General features: G+C 38.0%; 1 long non-coding RNA gene across 1 annotated transcript; it reads left to right on the top strand.

Annotated features, from left to right (window-relative positions):
• The first annotated feature begins 184 nt into the window (after positions 1 to 184).
• On the top strand, positions 185 to 2,284 carry LOC104231549 (uncharacterized). The gene is made up of 2 exons (XR_712104.2): positions 185 to 847; positions 2,068 to 2,284. It is a non-coding gene; the product is annotated as an uncharacterized lncRNA (long non-coding RNA).
• Positions 2,285 to 23,896: the final 21,612 nt, after the last annotated feature.

Genomic DNA, 23,896 nt, shown 5'->3' with positions numbered 1-23,896 from the left:
ATCACAAAAACAATTGCTACAATAGTCATGTCCACATTTTAGCGTTTAGTTTTAAATTAATTGGTGTTAAATTAGTAAAAATAAGTAAGATTAACTTTACAAATTAATTAAGCTAGAGTCTAATTTAGGATTTTATTTAGCTTGTTTAATTAATTCAATTGGATTTTTGAAATCGAAAGAAAAACAAAGAAAAGAAGTAGATTTGATCTTTCAATTTCGTCTGGGCCAGCTTAACTTGAAGCCCAAAAATTCCAAATTACCCAAGCCAAAAACATTGAGCTCATACCCATTCCGCATTTGACCTAACATAATTCCTACCCCTATAAAATAATCCTTAACTCCTAAATTAAAATAGACCTTAGAGACCTAGACTTTTGGAATCCGCCGTTTACACCAAAGGACACCCCCCAATTCCCCAAAATCGATCACTCCCTAGGAGGACCCCTGCAAAATCCCCACGCCTCTGCCTCCCATTTCCATAACCCATCTTATCAAACAAGCTAATAAACCCATTTTCCCATTCAAATCGATACCATTTTTCTCGTTAGTCCATGACTCTAATACGCTAAATCGATGTCCCTAGCGACTTCAACAGTGGAAATTGTTGTCCCAAAAGATTTTCTATATAATTCCGCCACCTCCAATCATACAGACCTCCTTGTTCCTTATTTATGTTCCATGGATAGAATCTAATTGAAGCTGCGTTTGGAGTTCGAGTTCTGCGGCGCCGATCGAGGTCCGTTCGTGATTGATAGTTCCTGTTGCTTGGCTGGTGTTTGTCGTGGATTTTCGCTGCCGGATTTACTCATATTTGATTGCGAGCAGAATTAATTAAAGATGCATTCAGGTTCACTTCTTCCTTCTATTTTTATATTTATTATGAATCAAAGCCATAAAGGGGAGCCATTTTAAGATAGGCTAATCAGATGTAGTTTGGGGTTTAATCGATTTCTCTTTCTAATTTTGGCTGATGGTTATTGTCACCCCATGAGTTTCCTTTCGGTGAGTGTCTTAGTTAGAGTTTGAATAAATTAAAATATGCTTGATTCCCTGGTTTAGATTACCTTCCTACTGATTTCCTTATGAATAATGTAGAATGAGTTTTCTGTTTGGAAATATTGTAAATGTTGATAGTGCTCGAAAGGTTAATTCAAGTTCGTCGTGGTAGGCTCCTTATCTGACTTGATTCTTCTGTTTGTGGTAGATTCCTTATCTAACTTGGTTTTGTTGTTTGAGTTCTCTCCATGTCTTGACTCTTTAATGTTAAGATTATGCTTCGCGTGAGTTGAAAAGTTATTATGAAGTTACATATATGAAAATCGTCATTTGAGATAAATATGATTCCGAGTCGATCTTAAGGACGGAACAAAGTTTGGTACTTCATGTTTTTTTTTCAGAAATGAGATTTTCTGCATGTTGGTTTGCTTCCCGTCAACTGATTTGAATGGGTAACAAGTAGTGAAGATCTTTCGATTTGCTTAGATCGTAAAGTGAAAGATAACTTTTCCGATTGTTTAAGGACCTTGCTTGTCTCAATGGTTATTAGATCAAATTTTGAAAGCATAATATAGCACTGCTAGTCATGTTGTCCAGCATGTCATTCATATTATAAACTTGTCACATTGGTTGTTCTAAGAGTTATTTTCGTTGTGCCTGACCAAAGAATTCCTACTGATCCTTTGAACCCCATGCGCCAAAGTAATATTCTGGTGGTCGAATTTGATTAAACATGTGCTCTTTCTTGTTAAAATATTCAAAAGCTGATGAAATGGTCGTGTAGGGAATCTGTACTTTTGCCTTCAATTTTGAATGCTAATGCCCAATTGTTGATTTGCTTTATTTGACCGTATTTAGATGCTAATTGGGTAATGTATTATCGTATGGCCTCTGTTGGTTAATTTGTAAGTATAAAAGTGAAGAAAGGTTTGTATGACGTTGGTTCTAAGGGTTAAATTTATGGGCTTTAGGATCTCACATATCAAAAAATTAGGAAAATTGGGTTGGTTAGAAATATTTTAATGGCTCCTCTTAATGGCTTTGCCTCACTTTTTCTTTATTATATTTCAGGCCTTCCTTAGTTCTTATCTACTGAATGTTCTTCTGTTTGTATGCTCCATTGCTTGACTCTATCGGCTTTGAAAGATGAATGCGGGCCGTGCGAGTGGGGAAAGGCCGAGCTTATTAGTAATTAAATTGTTTACATGTCCTAGGAATCGAGCTTGGCCAAATACATAAAAATGAAAATTCAAGTGAATATGAGCATGATTTAGAATTTCCCCTTTTATCTAGTTTCATTTTATTTATTTATTTATTTATTTTGTTATATTATCCGCTAGGAGCATGTTAGGTCAACCATACCTGGGTAGGCGAACCTTTAGGCGCATTTTGAATTTATTATCATGATTATTTACACGTTTGCGTGAAATGATTACGGTTTCTAATAATGAACATTCGTAGCTTGCTTTAGGCGTGACTTAGACTATTACTGTGATTATGTATACGTTCGCGTAACATAATTATGAATTCAATTCTAAAAAGTAACTCGAGGTATGCGTTCGCGCAACTTCGATAAAATTTTCTTAAATAATTGACAAAGCATCATTAATTGTGGACACGTTCGCGTGACATAATTTTTGACGCGCCAAAGAAAATGAGTGTACATACGCATAACTCAATTCTTCAATTACGAATAAATCAAGTGATTAAAAGCGGGAAAAGGTATAGGTCCTAAAAATGAGTAGTTTAAACATTTAAGCCAAGTAATAATCACTAAGCGACCGCTCTAGAATCACGGAACCCTTGAATGTCTAACACTTTCTCCCGGGTTAACAAAATTTCTTAACTAGAATTTCTGGTTCACAGACTTTTTAATAAAGTTGAAAATTTCCTCGATTTGGGATTTTAAAATAAACCGGTGACTTGGGACACCAAATAAATTATTCCAAGTGACGACTCTGATAAATTAAATAATCTCATTTCGAATAATGTCACTTTAATTGGAAAACTTCCCTTATACCCCCTTGGGTGGTAAAAAAGGAGGTGTGACAGGGGTAAGTCCGTGCATAGTGTTCAGGAGAAGATAAAAAAGAGAAAGCCTTTGGTTAGGAGTGGCAAACGGGCAGGTCGAGTCAGATATGGTTCGTGTCGAAAATGGGTAATAAAAAAATGGATAAATTATCCGACCCCGCCCATATTTAATACGGATAAAAAATGGTTAATTGGCGGATAATATGGGTAACATTATTATCCATGAATTCTTGCATATGATCACTTTTGGGAGAATTCTTAGTCTCCCCTATCTTGAGGAACCCCAATTTGAGGCTTTACAAATGTAAAAGTTAGACTCATTGGTTATCCATTGCTTACCCATTGGTTATTCATTTTCTAAATGGATAATATGGTTCTTATCTATATTTGACCCGTTTTTAAAAAGTTCATTATCCAATCCATTTTTTAGTGGATAATATGGGTGGTTAACTGTTTTCTTTTAACCATTTTGCCACCCCTACCTTTGTGAATTGGGACCATATATCTAAGTAACGACTATCAGAATATCTATCTCTAAGTCTCAACAACAATAACAACATACCTAGTATATTCACATAAGTGGGGTTTGGAGAGGGTAGAGTGTACACAGATCTTAACCCTACCTTTAAGTAGACAGAAATGTTGTTTCCAGAAGACCCTCAACTCAGGACGGGAAGAGGGAAAGGGCATTAATAACAAGCAAACCGATGTGACAACTAAAGCAAAATACAAAACTAGCAATAGATAATGCAATCGGGAAATCGAAATAAAAGACAACAACAAGTAGTAACAGAGGTCTAGGTATACAAAAAAAAACACAAAAAACACCAAGTGGTGTATCAGAGTTGCTTCAGTGAGATAAAGCAACGCCATATCTCGAGTGTCAACGATATTCAAAATTAGAAAACAGTTGCCAACAAAAAAAATTCACATATTACAATTTCATTGCTGCATTTTCTTGAACGAAATATCCATATAGAATTCTAAACGCTGTTTTACTTTAGTTGGTCAATTTACCCTATTTGAATGTCTTGATCCAAGTTTGACTGAGGTGTCAGGAGAAATTCAAAAATAGTCAGATTTACAAGTGGTCCTTTAAAAATAGCCACAGTTTTAAAAATAATCGAAATTTAACCACTTTTCATGTAAAGATAAATCTGAACGAAAATACTGTTCAAAATCCGAGAAAATACTCCAGTATAATGTACTGGAGTTCCAGCATAAGTATACTGGGACTCCAGTATAATGTACTGGAAGTTCATACACAGGTGCACAGATCTTTAGTATATTATGCTGGAACTTTCCATGTTGCAGCAAAATAGTGACTATTTTTCAATAACTTTACAAACGCTAGCTATTTTTGAATAACCATTCCGAAAACTGGCTAGCCTGTGCTTATAGCCAAGATTTCATAACCCATTTGAAATGTCAGGTCGAACATCTGAAAAACGGGGGCCTTCTAACAATTGGATTTCAAAAGAAGAATTAACCCAAATAGCCGCTCATCAAATCACTTAAACTAAAAATAGGCGAAAATATAATATATATATATATAAATCAACGTATAAGCTATATATGGGTAAAAAGTAAATAATAAATATAGCCGGCTATTTGTGTAAAGATCCTGATTTTAAATGCTGTAATTGGGTCCAAAGTTATCAGGGCCCAAACGAACTACCGCCGAACAGATTTTCATGTGCATACCAATCCTAAAAACAATTATTAGCAAGATTTCAGTTAAAGATTAGGCTTAGAAACTAAAGCCGAAAAATATTAGCAATTGACTGTCAAATCCCACCAAACAAATATAAAAATAGAAGAATTTGAATATTCAACTCCTAAATTTTATACTTGTTCCCTTTCAAAATCAAGATTCGTCCAAAAAAATTCCAAACATTCACCAAAAATCAATCTCACAAGTTCCGATGATTTCATGGCTGTAACATGTATAATTCTATATATACTATATACATTGTTACGCTTATAATAGGTATATTATATTATACTAGTATTAGTACTCTCGCGATGCGCGAACATTATTAGGTTGTTTAGCCAAGCTTCTTTTGAGGCAACAATGTTTTTTTTTCTCTAAAACTAAGGTGTTTGGTTAAGCTTTTGGAAAGAAAATGATTTTGAGGAGAAGCACAAGCAGTTTAAAATAATGTACTTTACGATCAATTGCAACGACTTGTAGTTACACTATTCGGGCATCAAAGAAAATGATACTCCTGTAAAAAAATTTGTCAAAAAATGATATTACGTTATTGTTGGAGAAATCAATTAAATTTTAGTTAATTGCTTTATAAGATATTTTTAATTTTTTTTTATTATAAGTGTATTAGAAGAACATTACGTTTATTAATTGAAATTTTTGTTTAAATGTCCTTTACCATTATTATTCATGCTTTTCATAAAATTGTTTATCTTTCAATTTAAAATAATTCTTTTTATATTCCCGTACAAATTCGAAATCTTTATATATAGAAAGTGTTAAGTTTACTAATTGAAAACTTTTGTTTAAATAATATCTTCACTATTGTCTCATTGTTTTTTAAGAAGATGTTTATCTTTTAATTCGACATAATTATTTTTATGTTTCAAGAGCCAGTTTGGATGGGCTTAAACAATATCTTTTGTTTTTATATTTTATATTTCAAGAGCCATAAGTTAGGAATTCTAGCTTTTGACTTTTGGCTTATTTTTATCATTTTAGCTTAAAAATAAGTGCTTAAAAATATTTTTTTTTTACTTTGTCCAAACGCTACAAAATGATTTAAAAGCTATTTTGGCTTAAACAAACTTAAAATAAGCCAATCCAAACGGGTTCCAATTCAATTCAAAATCTTCATCTATAGATTCAAATACTTATCTTTTAATTCAAATTTAATTTTATTACATAGTCTAATAGATATTATCTCAAAATTATCAAGTGGCTTTTTATTAGCCTGCCACTTGGCATTATATATATATATATATATATATATATATATATAATATATATATATATTTAATATTTTTAGTAGATTTTTGCTAATTCTATTATATTTTATTCTAAATATTATTGGACATTACCCTAAATCTTATTAGATTTTGTCCTAAAAGTGCCATGTGGCTTAATATTGTTGTCCACTGCACTATTTTATATATCATAAATATATATATTTTCTTACAATTATACTCCAGATATACCAAAGAAATAACAGTTTTTGTTATTTGCAAAAGCAGAAAAGTGCATAAGAAGTTTTGAAGATAAGCAATGAGAATTAATCCATAATAAATATGCAGTGCAACTCAATTCGACATCCCTTTTAAATATGCTTACCATTTCAAGTCATGTTCTTTTGAGACATGCACTAATGAGAAAATGACTCAGAAATTAGCACCTCCTTCCTTAACTTTCTTAGTCAAAGATATGGTTACATTTAAATAGCAAAACATTTGAAAACAAAAAGAATATCAATAAAGCTCTAAGTACAACAAAGAAAAAATTGAATGAAAATTTAGAATAATAACATATAAAGATTATTTTTTTTTTCAAAGTATCATAAATAAGAAAGAAAAAGAGAATACACAAATGGGAAAGGCACTACAGAAGAGTTTGCACAATTTTTAGATGGATCTGACCTGCTTTATCATTTCCAGAAAGAAGAGTATATATACATGAGTTTAAGCTCATACTCCCTAAAATTTCTCCTAAGAATATTCTCAAAATATCATATTCCTATAATATCTTTAAAATACCACATCTCTAACAAATATAGATACACAATATACAGTTACTATATTTACACATTTACAAATTTTACTTAATAAAAAGAGATCCAACTCTCTAGATTTAACAATGAAGCGCAAATAAAAATTTATAAGGCCAGCTAAATTTCTTTTTATAGAATTATAATGCTTCTTTCTTCCTCTTTGGTTTAGCTCATCAAATATGGATGCATAGGGGAAACACGTGAACTTAATTGTCTAATAAGAAATCCACCGTGATTAAACTAAAGTATATCATTGTGATGACCCAAAATGTCATCTTTAAATTAAATAGTCATCTCGGTGTTTTAAAACATTGAAAAGCGCTATTAATTATCTCGACTTGCATGCGCAGTCCGTATAATTTTCCGAAAAGTTTTTATGTGAAAAATAGATTAAAATGTGAATTAGAGCTTTCAAACTCAACTGAGTTGACTTCGGTCAATATTTTGTGCAAACAAACCCGGATCCGAGTTTTGACCATTCAGGTAGTTCCGTATCGTGATTTGGACTTGGTCATATGCCCGAAATCGAATTCGGAGGTCCCTAGCTCAAATTATCGCCATTTAATGGAATCTAGAAATCTAAGGCTAAAGATTTCTTAAGTTTGACCGGATATTTGACTTTTGAGCAAACGACCCCGGAATGGAATTTTGATGATTCCAATATTTTCGTATGGTGTTTTGGACTTAGGAGCATGTTCGAATTTGGATTTGGAAGTCCGTAGGACAATTTGACGCATTTTGGCGAAAGTTGAAAAATAGAAGATTTTTGGAAAGTTTGACCGAGAGATGACTTTTTGATATTAAGGTCAGAATTCGATTATGAAAATTAGAACAGATCCATTATGACATTTATGACTTGTATGCAAAATTTAAAGTCATTCCGGGTTGATTTGATATGTTTCGGCGCAAAAAGTAGAAGTTGGAAGATTTGAAAACTCATAATTCAATTCAATGCGCGATTCGCAATTTCGGTGTTGTTTAACGTGGTTTGAAGCCTCGATTAAGTTCGTATTGTATTTTGGGTCATGTTGGTATAATTGGTTAAAGTCCCGAGAGCCTCGGGTGGATTTCGGACAAAAAAACAAGTTGCTAAAATTTTCTGCTGCAGAAGCTTTGGACAGCACTGTGCAATCGTGGAGCCTACTTCGGAAGCTTGTATCTCAAAATCTGTATGGAATATAAAAATTTACAAAACATAAAAGTTGTAGCCTTTGCATCCTAGTTTCCATAAAGTTAGATTATTAATCATTTGGACATTTATACAGAAAGTTATGGTCAATTGAATAAGGGCTGGTCAAGCTATTTTGATAATTTTCCAGAAATTACTGATGCGAGTAGGATACTTTGGGAGCTTATATCTCGCTATCTATAAGGAACTAGGTGCCGAAAAACACATCAAAGTTGTAGCTCTTGGTGTCTAGTTTCCAAAATGTTAAACCGTTCATCATTTGAATATTTGTACAAAAAGTTATGATCGATTTACTGAAGGTTGGTAATGCTGTTTTTTCTGGGGCAGGGGCTAAATCGCATGTCTCAAATGCGATTTATAAGTCTCAATTGACAAATACAACTTGCCTGGACAGATTCTTAAACACGAGAGTTAGCCATTTTTACTCATTTTTGAGTTTTGAGTCTCGGATTTAGACGATTCCAAAGGGGATTTTCACGACTTCGATTTGGGTAAGTGTTCTATATCCGAAAGTGATTATATTTCATAAATCCAGATCCATATTCATCAATTATTTCGGATTTAGGTGTAAGAAATTGGGATTTTTGTAAAATCTTCGAAAATGAAAATTTAAGATTTGAAAGCCAATCCGATGTCGTGATTCGATAATTTTTGTATGGTTGAATTCGTATCGGAACGGATGTTCGGATTTCGTGAAAATTTTATCGGGTTCGGAGAGGCGGGTCCCGTGTTGACTTTTGGTTGACTTTTTCGAATAAAATTTTAAGTCGACGTTATATTATCCGGAATTGTTTCCGATGAATCTTAATGAAGTTATACACTTAATTTGGATAGATTTGAGCCATCCGGAGGTCAATTCAAGCAAGAAGGCTATTTTGGAATATCGGCCTAACTTCAAAAAAGTAAGTATCTTGCCTAACCTTGTGTGGGGGAATTTCCCCTTAGGCATCGAGTCTTATGTGGAAATTGTGTGATTGAAAACCATGTACGCAAGGTGACAAGTATGTACTTGGTTTATATGTGCAAATTATAGCGGTTAAAATTCGTAGATGCCCATATGTATTTAATAGGGAATAGTTGACACTTAGAAAATCCTTGATTGTCATGCCTCATTCTTTGTTTGTCAAGTTTGAATTTATATGATAATTTGGTGTGATTGGTACTTGGATTTTATGTGAATTCCATATGTTTGATGATTTGATATTTCCTAGAAATAATTTTATTATGGATTTTTCATCCATAAATAATTAATTAAATAAGGTAAGAAGAGGCATTAATATAATTATCGAAAATTTGGATTAAAGAAGGTGTTGTCCTATGATGAATAATTTTTCCATCCTTGTTGTTGTTTTGAGGTTTTATATACCTTGTGTGGAGCCTTGGGCTTTTTGTTGTGAAATTAATTGATTTTATTGTATCTTTGGAATTGATTGTGGCCTATGGACAATTTGTGATATGAATTGTGGTATGGTGTTGTTGTGATAATATTCTGTGTAAATCATTGTGTAATTTGAGTTATTATCATGAGGACATAAGGGTGACATTCCATTATTGATATTACGTGGGTATAAGAGTGACATTTAACTGTGGTTATGTGTGTTGGGATATTGTCTGGGCGGAGTGATAAGGGTGGCTATTATACGGAGCGATAAGGGAGGCTATTGTATGGAACAATAAGGGAGGCTATTATACGGAGCGATCAGGGGGGCTATTATAGGAGTGATAAGGGTGGCTATTATCGGGGATGATATGTGATGATGTGGGGTATTGTGTTGGTAATTGTTATGTGATAATGTGGGGATATTGTGCTAGTAATATTTATGTCGTGTTGTGAATTCCTTGTGAGTTCTTTTACATATTGTGCAATTTATTTTATAAATTCAATAAATTTGATAATAGTCAGATATATGTTGAAATTATGAGCATGTGAATATTGTCGGGCAGATTATGATATGGGCACGAGGTGCCGGAAAAAATATGATGAATTTATTATTGGCATGTGAATTGTCCATGCAGTTATGATATGAAATATGGGCACGAGGTGCCGTGGTTATATAGTTAAAATTATATTGGCACGTGAATTTTCCGTACAGTTGTGATATGAAATATGAGCACGAGGTGCCGTGAGTAAATAATGACGATATTGGCACATGAGTTGTCCGTGCAGTTGTGATAGAAATATTGGCATGAGGTGCCATGGAAATATGAAAATGGGGTGAGACCCGTATTCTATGATTTGAAATGAGGTATCCCATGATGACTTTTATTTGAAAGAATTATATTCGAAAAATATTATTTGAAAGAACTTTTATTCGAAAGATATTTATTTGGAAGAATTATATTGGGAAGATATTTGTTTGGAAGAATTATGAGAAAGATATTTATTTGACAGAAGTATATTCGAAATATATTTATCGAAAAATATTATATCCTAAAGATCACTATTGGGAAGATATATAGGCGAAAGATTAATTTTGAAGAATTTGATTAATTGGTTGTACTTGTATTCATTATTTACTGAGCAATATATATGGTGTTCTTGTTGCCCTGTTGTTTATATCACTGGTTGATTATTGTTTCCATCATTGTTATTTGTTTCCTATTATTTTTATACGCTATATTGAACAGGTTATTTGACTAGTGAGTGTCTTGACTGTACCTCGTCACTACTCCACCGAAGTTAGTCTTGATACTTACTGGGTACCATTGTGGTGTACTCATACTATACTTCTGTACATTTTTTTATGTACAGAGTCAGGTATTGGAGATATAGGACTCGGACAGAGTTAGAGTGTGATCGCAAGGATTCAAGGTAGAACTGCTTGGTCATCGCAGTCCCTTGGAGTCTTTTCCTTTTATCGTACTGTCAATTATTATTTGAGCAGTAATGTATATTTAATTTCCTTCAAATTATTTTATGTATTCAGTTAGAGTTCGTGACTCAGTAGTACCAGTCTTGGGAGGTTGTATCTTTATTTCCGCTGTTGGTTTCAATTATAAAAAAAATGACTTGAATTGTTATTATAAACGTCTTACTTAGTCTTAGAGACTAAGTTCCATCACGACATTTATGGTGGGATTTTGGGTCGTGACAAGTTGGTATCAGAGCTCTAGGTTCATAGGTTGTAGGAGTCACGAACGAGTTTAGTAGAGTCTTGCGGATCGGTACGGAGATGTCTGTACTTATCTTCGAGAGGCTACAGAGCTAGTAGGAAAATTTCCACTTCTTTCATTCCTTATCGTGCGACATTCATTCAGCTTGAAGCATATATCTCATGTTCTTTTGCATCTACTCTTGTATAAAATTGTGCACCCGGTATCAACTATGCGCCAACGGTTCGTGATACTATAGAGGGTTTATAAGGGATCCAGGATTGCTCAATCATTGTTACCACATGTTGCCAAGATTGAAGATGCGAAATATTGAAAGATCATTCAGTTGTGTACATGGGGTGCAACAAGTTTTGACATCTGGTTGATATATACAATCTTAAGAAGTCTTAATTAGTCGCCAATCATCACAATCATGGCATGGTCATGAGGTGGATGTAGGTCCGAAGATAGTTGGTAGTATTATAGACTTCGTGGTTCGTATGGGATTTCTATTTAGCGAATGGTACAATTAGCAGCCAAGACACAGGGGAAAATAAGTTTAACTGTCACGAGGATTACATGCGCCAAATAAATGGCTTGAAGTGCCTTAGGTATGGTGTTGTACGAGCGAAGAAAGTTAGTATTGTGGATCATCGAAATATATTATATGGCTTCGCGCCAAATGAGGGGAGTCCACTATTAACGATCAGATTGTGTGGTCATGTGTTGTGAGCACGTGATTTTTGTTTTACACGACAATCGCTCCAAAAGAATTAAAAAAATAATAACAAATGGTCCTGCTGTACAAATTGGATTTTTACACGGCACTTTGTTAATTATTTATGATTTTTTGCCCATTTTTCATTAAAACAAAATACAAAAAATGTGTGTGTCATGTGCTGTTTGAACCGAAATCCGGTTACTAAATAAAAAAAAATCATAAATATGCATCTTTGTTCCGTGATTGTTGTTTTGTTCGATCTTGCCTGCTTTAAATATTTTGATATATGTGTGCAAATAATTGTATTAAGTGTTTATGAAATTTTATTTTTTTTAGGTTTTGTTTTAAAAAAAATATAAAAAAAAAATATATAAAAATAATAAAAAAGAGATGCAGAATTGGGTTTAAAAATCGGTTGGGCTTACTTTTATTTTTAAAAGCCCAAACGTACTCAGCCCAAACCCCATGTAAACCCGGTCCAGACCAGCTGGCCTCAGGGGGGTTCCAAACGACACCGTTTTAATCCAGTCCGATCTGGGCCGTTGATCTCAAATTGATCAACGGCCAAGATCAATTCCCCATAACCCACTGAGGAACCCGACCCGTTTCCACCCGGACCGACCCAAACCCCTTTAGGACGAAACGACACCGTTTCCCCATCAGATGAAAGATCTGGGCCTTCCATCTTGCCTCATCCAACGGCCGAGATCAACCCACCCATCCCATATATAACCTTCCAACCGTACCCTACCCCCTATCCAATACCCCAGCTTCCGTCTTCATCTCCTTCCCCACGAAACCCTAGCCGCCCCTATCCCTCGCCGTTAATCCCGGCGGCATGAACGCCGATGACCTTCACCTTAACACCCTAAAACCACCTTTACACCCTGAACATGGATCTGTAGTCCGTTTAGTTCGAATCATCCTCTAGGTCCTCGAATCTTCATTTGAAGATTCGAGCAAAACTTGACTTACACCGTTTAACCCCAGTTTCACACCAGACACTCCCCAGACCCCCTCGTGACCAAACCATGCTTGGTTTGGTCCGAATCTGACCAGGGAAGCATGAATCCCAGATCTGATTTTTGGAACCATAGGGTTCCTCGTCGATGGTCCGTGTCTTGTTCAAGCCGAAGAGATTAAGGTCTAATGGACCTTAATCGAAGTGTTTCTCATCTGAGAAACACTTCGATTAAAGTCCGTTCAGCCTTAAGAAAGGTCTGTTCGAGTCCAAGCTAGGGTCTTTTGATTTTTCGGATTTTAAGGTGAGTTTTGCTTTCTTTTCTTTATTTGTTTTAGTCCATGTGATTGTTCTAAAGGCTGTTCATGTTTCGTGAAATCTGTGTTTTGAGTTTGATCAACTGTGTCCTATCCACCTTGCCTGAACCTTTGTTGTTTGATTGAGTTTCTTCTTCTACTTGTTCTGATAATGTGTATGTATGTATTTGTTGTGCAATTAGTTGAATTTCAAATTTGAACTGATTAACTGATTCCTCGGATACAATTCTGTTTGGTCAATACAATTCGAATCATGTGTCCTATACTGTTAAATGTCTGATTTTGGTTTCGATTGTATGTGTTATAACTAATATAGTCGAGTCGACATGTGTCGTCAATTAGTTTCAACTGTCTGAACAAAATAAATCGATTTGCTTCTGTTAAACATTGCCTGAATCAATTAAGAACTAAGTTTAGTTACTTATAGTTGTTAATGTGATTTCAGAAACCTAAGGTTTGGTCTGTAATTGCAATCTGAATTGATGGCATGTGCACTTGTGCACAACATGTGCATAAAGGCCCTTTTTGAATTAAAATAGTTTGACAGCATGTTTGTCAGATTATATTCCTGCTGCCCATGTTTGCTTTTAGTAAATAAAATGGGAAAGAGGACTGTCGGGGAATGTCATGGGAGGGTTTTATTTTTAAGTAATTAAGTGGAAAAAGAAAACAGATCACATGGGAGGTTTGTATACTAAAAGGTTTGAGTGGAAACTGAAAAAGAGAGAGCACATGGGAGGGTGTTTGGGTGATTGATGAACAGGCTGTTGAAGGGCAGACTTTAGGCTTATAAAAGAAAAGGACTTCCATCAGTTTTAGAGGATATAGATTTGAGAGGAGAGAGCTGAAATACATACATATTAATACACACAGAACATACAGGAGACAGACACAGGGAGATTTTCGATAATAACACAAGACAGAGAAGTAAAACAAGGAAGGTATAAACATTGAGGGACTGGTTCTGGATTTTAAAAATACACAGACAGAGAGAGATAGATAGGGATAGAAAGAGAGCAAGAAATAAAAAACAGACAGGAAATTAGAAACTTTGGTTTTGTTTGAAGTTCATCTGCTGTCAATCTGTTAGGTAGTATTGTTTCTTCTAAGTTTCAGTCACTAGTAGTGTTTGTTGCATTGGTTTATCTCGGAATTGGATTGTCTGGAGTTCTATTTCTACTACACTGTGTGCTGCCATCATTTGGCCTTTTCCCTCGTCTATAATTGCATCTTGCACTGGAATTTGTCCTGCTGCTATTTATCTGCTACTGCTGCTGTTTCGTTTGCACTGCTGCTCAACTGACTCTCCTGCTTTCTTCATTGTAAGCATCTCCCAGGTACACATTTCAAGTCCCATATTGGTGTAACCGAAACAGTTTGAAAGCATGAAATGAAAAAGGTTGAAGAAGTTCAAAGTTATTTGTTGTAATATTCATGGTATATTAATGGGCCTGTGTAGTTGTTAGTTTACAATTCAATAGTACGAAAGTGTATGTTAACTAACACTCATCTGAGCTTAGTCCTTCATGTTTTAGTTTGTAGTTGTTTGTTAATACGGGGTATGGATACTCCAAACTTATACTATGCTGCCTTGTTTTATTTTAGTCCTTTTGCTGGGTCTCGTTAGGCAGTACATAAGATCACATTCAAATCCCATTAGTAACAACGCCTAGTAGTTAATTCCTTTAATCTTGCCTAAATAAGTTTAGCTAAATTCAACTCAAGAAATGTTTGGAGTAGTTGTAGCGTTTCACCAGCTTGTATGTTATTTTCATTAAAATTGAAGGTAGGTTCCACGAGATGCTGCATTCTTCATCTTGCAAACAATTCACCAAATGAATCAAATGATTGACAGGAAATCCGGATTTGGTTAAGTAATTTAGCACGTACCTTTTCCCTTTTTATTTTAGAGACAAACATAATAGAAAATGTAGCCACTTTAGGATGTCTCTTTTAAATAATGAGATGAGCCCCGTTAGAAGAAAGATACACATTGCGGGGCCCTCAATAAATAAACATTTAGAATTTGGAGATGGGCGGTATAGTGAATTTCCTTGCCTTCTCCAAAGATAACAACACGTTAGACTCTTTAGGCGCGGCTTAATTAAATTACCTTCTTAAACACGGGTGCACATTGATGTGACCCAAATCCAAGTCTCAACAGAGTCAAAATGTGTTGACGACCACGGGTGCATTGATTGTGACGTGGCTCGAGATGCATTTTTCACGACGTTGCAATTCTATAAATGAGTGATAATAATAAAAGCGGTTTAAACTTAATAAAAGCACGTAAGTCATAACATGTATTTAAATCAGATATTTAGCCATTATAACAATTTAAGCGACCGTGCTAGAACCACGGGATTCGAGGGTGCCTAACACCTTCCCTCGGGTCAACAGAATTCCTTACTTAGAATTTCTGGTTCGCAGACTTCATTTGGAAAGTCGAATATTTTTCCTCGATTTGGGATTCAAGATAAACCGGTGACTTGGGACACCAAAATCCAAACCTTTCCCAAGTGGCGACTCTGAATTAAATAAATAATCCCATTTCGAATATTGTCACTTAAATTGGAAAAACTCCACCCGCGCATTTAACCCTTCGGGGGCGGGCGCGCAAAAAGGAGGTGTGACAGCTCTGGCGACTCCGCTGGGGATGAAACCCAGAACCACTGGTTCAGGGTTCAAGAATTCGAGCTTAGAATAATTGTTATATTTGGCTTTATTATCTGATCTTTATTACATGTTTTTGCATAACGTGCTAAATGTTGTCTTTTACCGCTTTGATATTATCTGAACTGTATATAAACTGTGCCGAAACCCTTCTCTTCTTACCTCCGGGGAGAAGCTCGCTGGTCGAGACTCCCTATTCTGTTAGTGTCAATACCTGAAATAAGAAAGAGGTCGGACAAGTTACAAAGCCGGACGATCTCGCGGGTCCCCGGTACGTAGCCCCCTCCTCGACTCGAGTTGTCCGCTCGGGTACACAGTCTAGAACAAATACCCAGGTTACGAACCTAGAATAACTTGACTTCATGCCGGATCCCTAGTAGGAACGCTTATTTGCATCATGTTGCATTTGACTTAGGGGACTCAACACAGGGGTTGGGTCCGTCTAGGACAGGCAACCGGAAATGAAAAGACCATCCTGCTGCATCCTATTTGTTTTGCGCATTTATTTGCTTCAGTTCCGCATGCTGACCGGTTTTTTTTAAAAAAAAATTAAAAAAAAAAATAGCAGCGTAGGGAGATAATTACTTCTTTTGGAAAAACCAATGTCCGAGTAGTGTCGAAACCTCGCCGGAATTTCTTCTAAAATATATATATATAAAAAAGATTGTCTTCTAGTTTGATTTTAAAAAAAAAATATAAAAATTTTCTTTTTTCCAAAATCAAAAAAAGAGAAGGTATTTATTTAAAAGTAAAAAAAAAACGGAAAATTCATAATTCAAAAAAAATGTTGTTTCTTTTGTAGTACCCCTTTTATAAATTCAGATTAATAGTCCAAATATTTCCTAAAAAAAATAATAATAAATATTTTCTTTAGTCTTTATCTCTTTTCAAAAATACTATAAAAATATATATTCTTGTTTTCTAGGTTTATTTGATTTTCTCTATTCACGATAGCCCGAACTACGCCAGTTTGATTCTCACCGGATGTGAGATACGTAGGCAACCCTCGTCGGGTTCAACCCCCATTTTGCTAAAATAGCCGAAATCAATAAATAAAAAAAAAGAAGAAAAAAAATATGTCAAATTTTAAGAAAAGAGTCATAAATAAGTCAGGTGTTGTTGTTTTATCATAAATAGCCGAATGTTCCCGAAAAGGGACGCCGGAAGGCTGACTTTGCATGAACAGCCACCTTTGGGTCTTGTTTAGCATTTTTGTCCAGTTGACCCACACAGCCTTAAAATCTTCGTCCCCAAAGTGTTTAAAGGCCGTGTTCAAAACTTGATCCCCTTTGTAAAATATTTTGGAGTCAAGTCATTTTTGTTAAAATCACCTTAATAAATGTGCAGGATGAGCACGATGCAAAATGAACATTTTTCAATAATGACCAAAATCCCTGTCAAGTTACGGCTATGGTGGAATGATCTAGGTGTTGAAGGACAAAATGAGGTCAAGAAATATCTGAAAGGTCTTGTGGGTTTGTTGGAAATCCAGCCTCGGGGAGATATCATAAGAGGTTTGGTTACCTACTGGGACCCGGCGCACAATGTTTTCCATTTTCTCTGATTTTGAACTCACCCCGACTTTGGAAGAAATGGCTGGGTACATCGGGAATGCTGAACTTCCGTTGAGGCAAAAATACTTGGTCGCCCCAAGAGTCGTCACGGTACATCGGTTCCTAGATTCATTGAAGATACCCAGAACAGTCCACAACCCGAATCTGGAAGCCGGATTTTGTACTCCATGCTTCATATATGATAGGTACGGTCATGATGGGGGATTCAATAATCCAATCAACAAACTGTGCAGCAAAGGTGTTCGTCAGAAGTGGGACAAGCACAGACGGGTAGCATTCATAATGATGTTCCTGGGCCTTCTGGTATTTCCAAGAAAAGACGGAAACATTGATTTGAAGATATCCGGGGTCGTAAGCACTTTACTCACACAAAATGACAGTACTCTCGCGCCTATGGTGGTATCTGACATCTTTCGAGCTCTTACAGTTTGTAAAGCTGGGGGAAATTTCTTCGAAGGTTGTAACTTGCTCCTACAGATATGGATGACCGAGCACCTCTGCCATCATTCCGAGATTTTGAGCCATGGTTCCCCGGAAAAGACTTGCATAGAAGAATCTTACACGAGAACCAAAGAGATCAGTTTGCCCAAAGGAGTCCTGGCATGGACCTCGTTCTTTCAAGCTCTTACTGCCAGCCAAATACAATGGACGCTAGGATGGTTGCCTGTTGATGAGATCCTATATATGTCGGCAGCTAAAACTTATTTCTTACTGATGGGGCTTAAGAGCATTCAACCTTACGCACCCTGCCGAGTTTTGAGACAGTTCGGAAGATGCCAGACAGTACCTCATGAGGAAGATCTTAGCACTCAAGCAGTTGAGATAAGTCCTAACGGACAATTCCCAGAAGCAAAGATTCGCCAAATCTGGAGTGAGTGTCAATATTTGAAATCAGATACTTGCGTGCGGGATCGAGCCAAAGGAGAGACGGCGCCAGGTTACCTTGCATGGTATAGAAGGGAACTTGAGCATGAAAGGCCAGCTAAGAGACCCCACATCCGGAATTTCACCGAATCATCGCAAAGGCAGTGGGATTGGTTAGCAAAGGAAAGAGGCTATTGCGCCGAAATCAGCAGGTTAAAGCAACAAGTGGAAAGCTTGAAATATGAGCACAACGTGAAAGTTGCTACCAATCTGGGAGAGCGGAACAGGTTAATTCAGGAAAACAAAATGCTCAGAGCCCAGATCAAGCAGATAAGGGTGGATGCGGATAAATAGCCAAGGCGTCGATCAGACGAGCAGCTGATTAAAAGGCTAAAAAGTGAAATCAGGGAATGGCAAGATGGTTTGGAGAAATCTGAAAACGTCATAGCCGAGTTCAGGGCACAGTGGGATACAAGAGCAGATAAGCATCGTCGATACCTGAATCAATTGGAAGGCGACCACGAGAAAACTGTTGCTAAAATAAAGAGAGAGATGGTTGCACTTGAGATCAAAACAGTTAATCAGGCCAAGGATTTCCAAATTGAGAGCAGATACTGGTACGACTCAATAGCCCAGATGAAGTTGGAAGTACGGTGACTGAAGCATTAGCATATACAGGATGCTCAAGTCTTCAAGATATGCAGCGATCAGATAAAACGCTTACTCGTAGAGAAGAAGCAAACCAGAGATAGGATCAAGGCCATTGCCCATGCCATCACCAGACGATGTTTACGATGTGAGAACATGTCCAGCGTTACCATCCTCTCGGCAGTAATGTGTCATGTCAAGCAGACTATGCACAAGCTGGAGCAACTTGAGAGGGATCTCACGCCTAGGACCGCGGCGAGGCCGAACGATGCCCCGCGGACACCAATTTTCAAAACCATAATGCACTCATAAGTCAAGCTTGCATCTTAGCATCTTCTGCCTGTTTTTCCCATCAGGGTGATTTTTAGTCTATTTTGAGTCTAGGTTTATTTTCGAAGTTTGCTTTTTCTTTTGCAAAATGTAGTTTGTAATAGACCATTTCAACAATAAAGAGGTTGTTTCTTTGACGCTCATTTGTGTTTTTCGAACTACGTAATGATCTGATTCACGTAGGCATCGTGATACGTTAGGCAATCGTCATCAGATTCGGTCGCATTTCTTTTACTGCAAAATAAAAAAAAACATAAAAGGAAAACAAAAGAGAAAAAGAAAAGAAAAGAAAAAAGGGGAAAAACTAATAAGAGGAAAAAATGCCGGAATGACGCATGCTCTCGTAGCAAACATATAGTAATCCACTTAACTGTATAGGTGCATCATGCCCAACGTGAGATTAACTATCTGTTATTTGCTGCAAATTAACCGTGCGTTTGTCGATGAGTATTCCAGGGTTTTTGGAAAAGACGGTTAGTTTGGTGAAAGTATGGCCTCGCACTCATACTTCACGAGGTCAAGGAGAAGTGTTCAACTACCTGTTGTTAGGACCAGAAGTAGTACTCACACTTACTTCACCAGGTCAAAAGGAAGTGTGGAAATGTCTTCAGAAACTCCATTGCAAACAATCCTTGTTTCCGAGGAGAGCTCGATCTCAGCCGTCCTCACACCTGAGTTCGCAACTGCGGAGGAAAATAGAATCCTACGGCTCCACATGTTGGAAATGCTGGACGATTGGAATAACGGGAAAGAGCTGCCAAGTGTCATCCCCGGATTCCCTGAATTATTCTCCAGGTCAAGTGGGACTTCTAATGTCCCCATAAATTATCCTGCTACCCCATTCGCGTACCCAGCCACCTCAGCCTTCTTTGCTGGATCACCTTCTGAGCCTCATCCCCGAATGTCAGCCACCGATGCAAGCATGAACATCTTTACTGCATCGCCTTGCCCAATCACGGCACAGCCTGCCACGTACAAACCAAGCTTTGACTCATCCTCTTTTACATTCCAAGCACCATAGTTCTCAATGGAACCAACTAGGTTCGCTACCAGCACTAACCCTCTACCGCCTCAGTGCGAGCTTGCACCCGGGCAAGATCAGAACCCCAGAATTGCAGAACAAAATGAGATTGCCAAGAGAATGAGAAGCCTTGAACAAAGTTTGAAGAATATGCAAGGATTGAGCGGACAGAAGAGCGTCTCTTACGCCGACCTATGCATGTTCCCTCACGTGCACCTGCCAGCGGGTTTCAAGACCCCAAAGTTCGAGAAATACGATGGGCACGGTGACCCCATTGCACATCTTAAGAAATACTGCAACCAATTGCGGGGAGCCGGCGGAAAAGAAGAACTGCTAATGGCATATTTTGGGGAAAGTCTAGTAGGGATAGCCTCGGAATGGTATATGGACCAGGAAATGTCTCGATGGCATATATGGGATGATCTCGCCAGAGATTTTGTGAAACAATTCCAGTATAACATCGACATTGCGCCAGACCGAAATTCGCTGTCGAATTTGAAGAAGAAACCTTCAGAAAGCTTCAGGGAATATGCTATCAAGTGGCGTGAACAGGCGTCAAGAGTGAAGCCTCCCATGGATGAAGTGGAAATGGTCACTACTTTTCTCCAGGCTCAAGAGTCTGACTATTTCCAAAACATGATGTCAGCCATGGGTAAGCCATTCGCGGAAGCGATCAAGATTGGAGAGATGGTGGAAAATGGTCTGAAAACAGGTAGGATTCTGAGTCAAGCAGCCATAAGGGCAACCTCCCAGGCCGTCCAAAGCGGGTCCGGAGGAATGACCAGAGGGAAGAAGAAAGAAGAAACGACTATGGCAGCCTCGGAAGCAAGGGAGTATCGTCATCCCAGGCCCCGTTTCCCGGAAAGAACCCCACAACACTACTACCCCCACTCCAATTTGGCATATGCTCATCAACCTTATATGGTCATGAATGCCCAGCCTTATGCCCATCCACCACAACAAGCCAACCAAGGCCCAACTCCACCTCCCAGAAATCAGCCTCCTTACCGCAACCACTACAACCCACAACCCCCGCAGAATAACTTTCGCCCTCAGGAGCCACCCAGAAGGCGGACTTTTACGCCCATCGGTGAACCATACTCAACTTTGTTCCCAAAGCTGGTCCAGTTGGGTTTCTTGCAACCAATCCCTCAAACAAGGCAAAACCCGACGTCACCTTCTTACAAAGCTGGAGTCAGATGCGCCTATCATTCAGGGGCCGAGGGACATGATACAAATGACTGCTGGTCGTTGAAAAGAGTGGTCGAAAATTTGATAGAGCAAGGGAAAATAGTGCTAAGGGACGAGGAGATCCCGAATGTAACTAACAATCCATTACCTGCTCACAATAATGGGCCGTTGATCAGAATGATTTGTGAAGACAAAGAGTTCGACCCTGCTTTGAAAGCCATAATTGCCATTGTCGACACGGGGAAGAGGCCTGAGACAGACCAGAAACCAGAAAAGGGGGAGGAGGCCAAAGCTATAAAGAAAGAACCTGAAAAGAAGGTGGAGAAGAAAGTGGTGCCGTTAAAGGATGGAGTTCTTTACGTACCACGAGGTCGAGCTAAGAAGACGCAGAACTTCGCAATCAAAAAGACAAAACCTATGTACGTGCCGAAAGGGGCCTATGTGGTCCGGGGGACGATTCAACCACCTCGGCTGAATGAGCCAGTGGTTATCGGACGCGTGCCACAAAAGCCAATGACCAACCCGTCCACAGTGCCGTGGAATTATCAAAAGACTTTGGTAATGTACAAAGGCAAAGAGGTCATGGGAGAACTTCCAGAAAATACTTTCATTGGAAGGTATTCAAATACCCAAGAACTGAACGACGCCACACAAAGGCGATTCCCGTCAAAGAAGCCCGTAAGTGTTGAAGAAGCGGAAGTGTTCTTCCAACAAATGAAAATGCCAGATTACGAAGTGATAGATCAACTGCGCAAGTACCCCGAGCAAGTGTCCATGCTGTCATTGTTAATGAGGTCGACCGAGCATCAAAAGATCTTACTGAAGACCCTGAATGAAGCATATGTGCCAGTTGAAACCTCAGTAGAACAATTAGAGCGGATGACGGAAAGATTCTTCGCCGTCAACCAAATCTCTTTCAGCAAGAACGATCTACCCCCGGAAGGAGCGGCACACAACAAGGCTTTGCATCTAACAGTTAAATGCGAAGACTATTATGTCAAGCGGGTAATGTTGGATGGAGGCTCAGGCGTTGACATTTGCCCGCTCTCCACGCTACAAAGAATGGAAATTGGGACCGGAAGAATCCGACCCAACAATGTCTGCGTAAGAGCTTTCGACGGCATCAAGAGAGATACCATGGGAGAAATAGACCTGTTGTTGGTCATAGGACCAGTCGAATTTCGAGTAACCTTCCAGGTGATCGACATGGACACATCCTACAATTTTCTCCTTGGCAGACCTTGGATCCATGCGGCAGGAGCTGTGCCTTCCACTCTTCACCAGATGGTGAAGTTCGAGTACGAAGACTGAGAGATCATGGTCCATGGAGAAGATGAGCATGCTATCTATCGGGACCCATCCATCCCATATCTTGAACCGAGAGAAGGGAGCGAACATACGGTCTATCAAGCTTTCGAGATTGTACTGGCAGAGCAGCACGAAGAGGGAATACCCTGCCCCCAGCCTTTCTTGTCTAACGCCTCGGTTATGGTGGCCAAAGAGATGATCCGGCACGGATTTAGGCCAGGGAAGGGGCTTGGACGAACCCTTCAGGGAATAACAGAACCCATTACCTTGCCAGTCACCAAGAAACCTTTTGGACTAGGTTTCAAACCTACTCCAGCAGACGAAGAGTGGGCAAAGAAAAGGAAAAATGAGGGTTGGAAGTTACCTCGACCACTGCCGGATTTATATGCAACTTTCATCAGGCCAAGGTACATTGAAGAAGAAGATGATGAGGTCTTCACAGCTGAGGAAATCGAGGAGATATGTGGGGCGATGAGAAAGATGCTCTACGAGGTCCACATGGTTCAACCAGGTGAAGGCACAAGCATTGCTGAGATGATGTACATGGGGCCGAACGCCAAACTTCAAAACTGGGAGGCTACGCCATTCCCGACTAGACGGAAGTCCGGGTAGACCTGTCCTGCCACCTTTCCTGTGTCACAAGTTATCTCCAGGACATAACTTGAACGTTTTCTTCTTTTCAATTGTTGTTTTGAATTCCTAAGTTGTAAACATTGTTGTCTTCCAACTTTCCAAAGAAAAATAAAAAAAATCATCATTGCTTTCCCATTCTTTCTTTTGTTCTGATTTTTGTTATTTTTCCTTTTATCTTTCTTTTCAGTCATAATAATGCGGCTTTAAATATGACATGCTTGCGGACTTCACGCCCAGATCACAATGAGCTATTTAACTGCGAATTAATGAACCCAGAACCAGAATATGATGCGGAAGAAGCTTTTAGGGAGATAAACCGAGAGTTGGAATACTTCGAGAATAAACCTAAGCCAAATCTGAATGACACTGAACCGGTAAATTTAGGAACCCCGGAAGAAATCCGGGAGACCAAGATAAGCATTCACACGGACAAGAAAACGCGAGAGGCGATAATTCAACTTCTTTTTGAATTTAAAGACGTGTTTGCTTGGTCATATGATGACATGCCGGGGCTAGGTGTTGATCTAGTGGTTCATAAATTGCCGATTCATCCTGATTGTCCTCCAGTTCAACAAAAGCAACGAAAGTTCA

Source organism: Nicotiana sylvestris, chromosome 9, assembly GCF_000393655.2.
Source record: "Nicotiana sylvestris chromosome 9, ASM39365v2, whole genome shotgun sequence".
NCBI lineage: Eukaryota > Viridiplantae > Streptophyta > Magnoliopsida > Solanales > Solanaceae > Nicotiana > Nicotiana sylvestris.
This window is presented reverse-complemented; position numbering and strand designations above follow the sequence as displayed.